This window comes from Fringilla coelebs (genome assembly GCF_963513975.1).
Source record: "Fringilla coelebs genome assembly, chromosome: 1".
Taxonomy (NCBI): Eukaryota; Metazoa; Chordata; class Aves; order Passeriformes; family Fringillidae; genus Fringilla; species Fringilla coelebs.
In genome coordinates, this window is record NC_140028.1 from 134,998,453 (window position 1) to 135,008,353 (window position 9,901).

A 9,901-nucleotide genomic window follows, 5' to 3' on the forward strand; every position below is an offset into this window, starting at 1 on the left:
TCTGACAGCTTTCCCTGACACTGGGAGAACTCCACAGATGAATGCACTCTTTTCAGCCTCATCATACAGCACGAGAGAGAAAATCCTACCACAGAACCTCCCAGGGTTTCCAGCCTCTCAGATGGGCTTTGCCTCAGAGAGGAGCCTTGACAGGAACAGATGTGATAACAAATGACCTTTAGAATTGCACCCTGAGAGCTGTTGACCGTTTCCTGAAAGCTGTTCATCCTCCTGAACTCCTGGTTTTCGTTTGGAAACCTTGAGATCCTGGCATATAGCTAAAAAGGGTCAACAACCAGGAACAGAAAAATAGAGTGTAAGATCCAAAGAAAGTGGGGACAAAACCAGAGGACGGGTATATTTAAAGACTCTTTCTTTCCTTATAAAGATAAAAATCATAAATCTAAATGCAATGCCAAATGTCAGCATCATCTTCTTCCCCAAAACAAAGAAAAAATTCTGAGATGACACAAAAGGCTAACCAATATAATAAATATAATAAAACATTGATGCAAAGCTATTTAATTTTCATTCCAATTCAAATTAAACCAAATGTATCCTATTAGATAACATAATATTTATATATTTCTGTGAGAGTACTTAGATTTGCTGTGTAATACACAAAACTGTCTTTTCCAATGACAGCTTAGAGGGTAAGGGGAGCACACAGAGAGTAGTACACGTCGAGATGTCCAGAGAGGCTGCACATGCAGATGTGCGTCCACAAGCATGAGAGAGGAAGATGGGAGACAGTTTATTTGTTCCTCTTTGGCTTCACCAAGAAAGCGAAAAATTTCTCAGCACTGACTTCTTGTAAAGCTCCTTGAAATCAAGAATATGACCATATCCCATAACTGACAGGGAGCAAAAGTCACATTTCACTCATATGCTCACTTAGGTTTCTGTGGAGGATTTCAGGCTGTCTCCACTGAGTCTGGGGAGGGGGGAGGCTGAAAGAATAACAACATACTGGCATTCCATTTTTAAGGCAGGTTCAGGAGAAACCTGGCCCTGCTAATACAATGATATGCTACAACTCATTCATTGCCTGTGAGAGGCAGAGAAAAGGGGAGGGGTAAGCAAGAGACGGAACGAGACAGAAAGCAAAAGCAGAAACAAAGATTCAGCATTGGGAGGAAAAATGAACGGAGGAATGACATGGGGGAATGTGCACAGGATGCCTCTTCTTACATTTGTTAAAATTAAACATGCACACAAACTATAAAGCTGAAATGAAAAGCACAGGCATTATTTGGTTTAATCCTTTCAAGCAGTGAAATTATTTTCTCTACGATTTTTTTCCCTGTCAGTTCCTGTCATTTCCTTGCAATGCCTTCTCCTTTCTCACTTGTCTTTTCTCCTTTTCCTTTCCAATGCCATCTTGCTTTGTTCCTTTTTATTTGCTTCTGTCTGCCTCTTTCTTCCTCTTCCTTTCTTCTCTTGCTCCCCCTTGTCTTTTTTGTCTTGCTCTTGCTCTCACTCTCCCATGTGTTCCCCGAGCACATGAAGAACATGAACACAAATAGTTAAAAAGCTTTTTTTTCCCTGATGCTCCTTTTCTATCCCCATGTGGTTTTGACTGTTGTAGCTCTGTTAGGTTTTAAATTGCACATGGGGAACCCACTTGTAGTCCCATGTGTTTTAGAACTATCTACAGTAGCACACTGCAGGAAAAACATGTGGGAAGGGAATGTGTCAGAAAAGTTTCTTGTACTCCCTCCAACACGTGGGCCACATTTAACAAGGTCAAGGGACAAGTGTGGCTCACAGGCATTAGTTTGACCAGTAGGATAAAAAAGGATCACACATTCTACTTTCTTTTACCTGCACACACTCTGCAGTTAATCACTCACCCAAATACAGCTTACGGAGTCTCAATTGATCTACTTTTATTTTTAGGCTAGATAATCATCTTAACGTATTTTAGGAAGAGATTATTATCTCTTTTTTCCTGATTTGATGATTCCAAGATAATGAAGTATATACATGTAACAGAAGGAAATCTTTTTTCTTTCCTTTGTCTCCCTCCTGCATGAGAGCATCACGCACGCTGTGATGGAGCAGACAAGGGTCTGCCTGTTAAGCTGGCTGGCTGTTCCTAAGGCAGATAATCTCTGCTGAGGGTTCCTTCTAAACTTTCCTGATACAACACCAAATTCACACAAAATGTCTGTGAACCGTTGGTTCATGTTATGCACATTTTGACACCTTTCAGCTGGCTTTCACAGATTTTCAAAGCACCTGTTCCAATACAACCTGTCTTTTTGGCAGCAAGCAGTACCAGTAAACCCCTGATTTTCTTTCCTCTGTTGCCTAACCACTTCTAACAACATACATGTCAAAAAATTATAATTAAGGGAAAGGAGGCAAATGCTGTCCGGCTCTCATAGATACTGGACCCCACTTCCTGCAGGAAAAAAAATGGTTTGCATTGTTAGAGACCAACTAAACTGTTCTTCCCTGTCACTCATTTCTTAGAGGGAAGGTCCAGCTCACTTGCAAGTGGGCTGCTTGCCATGTGAGCAGATGGGCACAGGGTTTGACAGCCAAGAAATGATGGATCAAATTTTGAAATTTGTTGCTCCGTCTCCACTCTAGTAGTTCCTAATTGGCCTCAATGGAACTTTATTGCTGTAAAAATGGTATAATGGCAACAACATTTGCCTGAACAAACACACATCCCATGTAGGTGCTGCAAGCAGACTTCCTGGCTGACAGAGTCAGAATGACGCCGGCAGTGAATATCTGCCACAAGCTGACGTAGCTCTCCAAGGTTAACGTGTTCCTGGGTGAGCACACAGTGCAACTCAAGGCAGCTTCTAATGCTTATTTTGAAAGCTGGTCTAAGACACAGTCTTTTGTCTGCAAAGATCCTTTTAATAAACATAACCATATAAACAAACAAATTTACTTATATTTTATTATAAGCATAAAGCAACAGGAGGGAAGGGTTTTTTTCAGTGATGCACTGTTGATAATACGTTATCTAAAATTGTTATCACCTGGATAACAAATGTAATTGTTATCTTATATAGAAAATTGACCAAAATTAAATTATATTTGACTGCTACTAAGAAATTAAGAAAATAAATTTGCCTTTGGAAAAACATTGTTTCCCAGATTTCTAAGAGCAGCTATGGCAGCATACATTCACCTTAAATTCCTGTGTACTCAGCGAAAGCATAGGATATGAAAACAACACAGATTTATCATTGATGCCATTGATGGACTTACATAGCTCTGGTTTTTATCATCAGTAATTTGAAGTATTACTGATTAAGTGTTATTTAACCTATGAAATAGAGGCTTCTTAAATTTCTTCGTATTGATTGTACATAGCTGTGTAATTTTAACTCTGTCTTTCTGTTGTCATTTTAACTGTATCAGCACTGTATTAACTACTACCAGCAGCTGCAAGACAGGATCTTAACATTTTGTTTATGCTGTAATTGGAATTTCTTGCCTTGTGCCGCTTTCTTCTCTACATTTTGACAGGTTACTGATGGATTTGCAAAAGTAGTTGAATTTTATGACTGCATTAATAACAAGTGATTATTATTATAATTAGTGTTATCTTTAGAAATTACAATGTATTTTGAATAAAATTGTATTTTTAATAAAATTGCAGAACAGAAAAGATGATAAAAATCTTTATAAGAACCTACACAATACATTTCATTAATTTTTTCAAGGAAAAGAAAGCAATTTTTCAGGGTCTCTTCCAATTTTTCTCCACCACCTTAGGCCCAGTGCTATTTGGTATGGGCAGATTAGGGTAGCTGATGATTCCTATTGATTTAAATGTCGTGCTAGGAAGCCTAAATCCCCAAGAGCAATAGAATCTCCCCTATCACTATCCTACTGCTTATTGACCTAATTCAGTAACCAACCATCAGGGTTTTCTCTCACAACAAATAAATCTTGCATGAAACAGAGAGTACATGGACACTCATAGTTTTCAGTGGTGTTGCCAGTACAATAAATTTAAAGTCACCAAAGCATTCACCTTTGTTTTCTCACAGTGATCATAATGTCATTTGCTATTTAAAACAAGCAGAAACCACAACTGTATTTTTAAGAGCAAAACTATTTCCACAGCCTGAAGTAGACTTGATGTCGCGTAAATGATGCAGACAATTCAGCATGTGTAAAATTCCACGTACTTCAATGCCTCAAACAGCCCACAAGTTATTGCTGGAGCATCTGCTGAACAGGTTTAATGGTTGTAGTATCACATCCACTGATTGAGATACTTCTTAGTCCCAGTATTTACTGCTCAAAATTCTGATAACTCTAAATTTTCATTAACTGAGCCAAAGAAATGAGGAACGAACCAGGGTTTGTTATGTTACTCTGGGTTTCACAGGGTCATCATTTCAACTAGAACTTTTATCTTGGAACTCTGCAGATGCCTCTGTATCTGAATTCACTCTTGGTGATTTTACTGAGTTGAATAACACATTTGTTTATACATAAAAGCTGGGATTCTAAACTTAGCAGTTCTGTAAATTGCAGCTGTTGCAAGATACAAAATAAGTGCAGCAAAAAATACTCAACAAATATTAAAAAAAAATTTAAAAAGGAAAAAACCCAAACCACATCATACTACTTTGATAGGCAGATCTGTTTCAGAGGAGAGGCCTCATTCTGCTCCCAGTAAAGTTAATTAGAGCAATAGCAAGATCCTAAATTACTAGTCCTCTCATCAATACCAAGTTAAGCTTTTATCAATGTAATTTGAAGCAGCATTAAAAGCAATAGTGCTAATTTATAATTGTTGATATTATCAAAGCAAGATCCTTTGCAACCTACATAACTGTGCCAGATTTTTATCACACTATAAAGGTTAACATAAGTGTTACAAGAAACATCAATGAGCTACGTACACTACGTTTGCTTTTGGTTAGATAAGTATGCTTTGTAGTAGTTGATATTCCCTCTAGATAATGGATATGGGCCAGATTCTCTGCTGACACAATGCAATATAAGTAATTTGAAGGCAGATATGCTGATTCACACTAGCTGCAGATCTAGCCCTAATATATTTAGATGTAATAAACCATTTTAAGTAAGTCCGTTTCCTAGCTATTACTCAGCCGTTCCTCACTGTTGCCAAAAGGAAACTGTGAATGCCAAGGTCTGCAGGACTTTATTTATCAAAGCTTCTTTTAAGGCATCTATCATTTTGGCATGCATGCCTTGCTTTATGACCAGAATCAAACACTTTCATGAAGCAGCAGGTCTAATTCTAGCTAAAAATGCCACGTAGTGCTCGTTCTTGCTGCAGTATTACAACATCTGTTTCAACAAGGGTTTTTTTAATGAAAACTGTTTATTACATTAGCAGAATTAGATACTTTTGCTGTTTCATACTGTGGAATATAAAGAGAATTAAAAATGTTGTATCACATACCTCTAAATAGTGGATTAATAATAACTCACTGTCTGTATTTCTGCTTTTATCTAATTTGATAAGAAACTAAGTGCAGAGCTAAGAAAAATCACATTTCTGTTTGTTATAGAAATACAAAATTATTTTACATACCAAAATTAGGTGCTATGCTAAATAACATTTTAGTGCCATGACATTAAACATCTGGAGACAAATAGTACCTGAGCTCCACAGCTTAATTTTCCTTTGAGGTTTATCTATTTTTACTTACATTTCCTGGATGTCAGCTTATAGTAATTACTCTTCTACACACATCTCTAGCACTAATGTGACAGACTGTGAATGCTTCTTGACAATAGAGCATAATATCCTCCTTACAGGTTTCCACCAGCAAGGCTACAATCTTACCATCACGTGTATAAACATGTAAAAAGCCTTACTTTAAACATTAACAATTCTCAATTATATTTGGCTTACTGTTAAAATTCACATACAGGTTAGACTTTTCTCAATAAATCTACAAAATAAAGCTAGAAATAAAGAACTTTGGGTACAATGTGTGACATCTGTATCTGAGAGCTGCCTCAACTTTGAAGCATCTGTAAATTATGTCAGATCATTTGAAAAGGAGCAAAAATTTCCATTTAAGACCTGCTTCCAATAGGTGTAGCTTACAATGACAGAATACCGATATAATAACTAAAAAGCAGTTCCTAGTATTTTTGTGAATATGACAAACTGTTCACCGGTGACACAGGACCAGAGGTGGAATTACAACAGTAATTCCAGTAAAGCATCAGGAATGTTTGCATTTCTCCATCTGACATTAAAAGCAGCATGCTCTATGTAGGCCTCATTTGTAAAACTCCACAAATTTAAACAAAGAGAATTTAAAATCAGAGTTTTATCCAAAGAAAGACCAAACACATTATGAGCTACATAGCTTTATTTCTCTGTGAAAGAAAAAGAAAGAGAACAAGGGAAAATTCAGTAAATGCAGGACTTTCATTTAATTAGAAGGACTTCAAAATAAGTCAAAACACATAAAACAACAAAGCTTCTGTCCTGGAGGATGTACTAGTACATCACAGTGACTCTGGCTCACATCCACAGATTTTTACATTCATTTATTACCCAGTTTTTTGCATGATCTTGGACATAAAGTATGCAAATTATCCCTGTGATTTTTTTTTTAAATTTGGCAAGAAATTATAAAATATAGATTCAAATAAATTTTTAGAGTTTCGATTTGTGTTTTGATAAAATAAGGCGGTAATGGAACTTTTACAATATGTAAGATTTTTCTGAATTGTAAGAAATCAGAGGAACTCTAATGTTTTAAGCAGTGGTACTTCTCTGGTTGCCTCTATTCCCGAGTATTTAAATAAGGACTGAAATATCAATAGTTTAAAAGTAAAATTAAAATGTGAAAACTCTAGATTTTTTCCTTTTTTTTTCCCACAGCCTAGGAATAACTGGTTTTTTTCATGTATGAAGGGAAAATCAGAAGATTTAAGTTTTGACAAATATAAGATAAAAGCAAGTTGAATAAAGCTAATCAAAAGGTAAATAGATAAGAACTACTTATTTTTTAATAAATTAATCTCATTCAACTCCAAAAATACTACCTAGTAGAAAAAATGGTTTTCATGTTAAATAGACCAAAAAAGATTAAATACTTGGTAAAAAATACATTCAACTACTACAGGTTTTACCCTACCAAAATAAATCTAGTGTTTTCACATATTTAAATAAAAAGCTAAATTCCTTAACTGTTAATCTGAACTATTTGTAAGCAAACAAAGCATGTTTTATTGAATAGTCCTTGTGTCTAGACAAACAATGCATTTATTGAAATTAATACATACCAAAAATTTCTGAAAGCAAATATTTTCTTTTTAATATGTGACAAGTACTGCATTTTCAGCAGATATGAGGACTGCCTACAATAATCATACCAATTAAATAATTCACATAATTGCCTGGTTCAAGGCAGTACTTTATTTAATTTACTGCACTTTTGTACCTGTGATTATGAGAGAAATTTTCCTGGACTTTCTGGCATATGCTGACTCCTTTTCTTTGTTTCTGTGATCATGCCAGTTACTGATGTATGGATATCATGCTGTCTGTAAATATATTAATCCAGCAAGAAATAATTTTTGTGGAAAATACTGACATTTTTACTGTTTTGATCTGCTTAAAATATTTTATTCAGAAAAATATATTTTATAATAAAGAAGGCTTGATACTGACTTAAAAGAAAATTCAAGGGGCATTCCATTAATGTGTGGAAGAAACTCTTGGAATTCAGTAATAATTTGGCAGAAAACTGGTGTTAGAATATCATCTTATGTTACTGTCTCTTAACTCGATGAAGAGCAATACACAGATTAAAAAATGTTAATCTGAGACTTTTCGGAAATACTTATGCCACTGTTTGAATTTTATGAATTAGTCCTTTGCAGATGCTAATGATTTCCCTTCATTTTGAATGGCTGAACTATTTCGTTCTAACAAAGCTCAAGTTGTAAAAATTACTATCTGGCATGGGCTGAGTTATCAGTTTCCCTGATTAAGTATTATCCAATATTTATGCATTTTTAAAATAATTTATTTATTCAATATACAGGTTAGATTTCTCTAGGAAAATTTAAAGAACAGCTCTTTAAAATAGGTATATGCTCTAAACAATTAGTAAAATCTCAGAGCAATCTTCCCGTCAAATCTATCTCACAACTTTCTTGGAGGGAAAAAGAAAGAAAAAATGTCAAGCTGAGAGACTGGGTAGAGGACTTGATAATATAAATTTTGTGATGAAATTGTGATGAGAGTTACATGTACTACATAATCTTACAATGACTCTTGAGCAGTTGTTTCACCTTTAAAGCGAGATGTTAATTTATAGATTTCAATATGCTATAAATGATAATGGGATGTTGAAGAAGAAATTGCTGTAATGTGCAATCATACACGGTGTGTTCATTTTAATACATTTTAGGTGACAACCCTTTTTTAAAGCCCTAGTCTCTTTACCTTTCTAATTCTACAGCTCAGAACTCTGTCCTCTCCTCCATGTTATGGTTTTTTTTCTCCTCCATTTTATGCTGGCTTTTCTTAGGTATCATGTCTATATTTGACAACCCTGCCAAAAAAAAGAGAGAAAGCCTTATTTTGTCAGCCCACCTGCCTGTCACTACCACTTTCTTGTTTCTGGGGAAAATAAAAAAAGACTGGGGCTTCTGTCTGCCAGACTCTGAAGCTTGCAGTTTGTCAGTTCAGTGGTATTAATTTTTATGTATCAGGCCAGAGATAGTATTTCAGATCATATTCCAAAACATTCCGTGTTCATTCTGCACAGTATCATGAGGCCTAATATTGTACAGGAGAGTTAGAACTGAGAGCCTGATCCTGCAGCCAGTATGATTTTCCTCTTTACCTTAATTTGGGCACAATTAAGACCTAGGTATATAAATGTGTGTTTTTATAACATAGTGGCCAGACAACTCACAGGAGGCAGGAAACTGGAGGCAGAATCTTTTGGTAGCCTGCATCCATACTGAAGGAGATGCATGCACTGGCTGGGTTTGCAAAAAATATTAATTAGGTACTATAACAAAATTATTTAAATCACAAAAAAATATGAAAAAGAAAAGAAGTTGATGGATGATCTCAAATGTAGCATGATTCAAATAAACCCAAAAAGGTGTTGTGGTGAGATGTGATAAAGTCTAATCTTACCATCTGTGCTAGGACAAAGCTGAAACTGGCCTCCAAAGCTGGACCAAGCATTTATATGGCGGGTTGTAATTAGTGAGAGTGATGGATACAAATTCCAAACAGCTTTTTGGTTAAATTAGCTGCCAGTCAATTACCATGACAGTTCAGAAGAAATTAAATTTTTTGTTCATTTTGACATTGTATAGATATTATTTTAGAATAATGAATCTGGCAAAGGCCTTTAGCTTCTACTCATATTTTTTTAGGCTGAGTAGCTTTCAGCATTGCATTTCCCTTTAAGAAATGTCCAGCAGAAATGTTTGTTCAATAAAGAATGACAAGTAACACAGTAAGATTCTTGACCATGCAGAATAGACGCACACAAAGAAAAAAATGAGATCTAAAACATTTTCTGTATGTGAACTCCAAAGGTCATATACATCATGATTAATGATTCATGTAACACACTAAGGCCTTTACCTTTTTTGATTACATCAGTACTAATTTGGTCCTTAGCTGAGATATAACCACACAGTATTTCATTGTTTATTTTTAAGTTACTTAAGTAAACTTTAGTATTTTTGAGGATTATGGCAATGTTTCAATACTTGAAGAATAAAATCATAATATAAGAGGTTAATACCTCGTGAAGAATTTATTAGATTTTCATGGAAATGTTTTCAGACAGCAGTCGTACACCTTTCCTAAATCACCACAAAAGGCTGGTTTGGCTATCTGTAACTATTTTTTGTACATCAAAATGTACAGAGCCTTTTGCCAAAATACAAC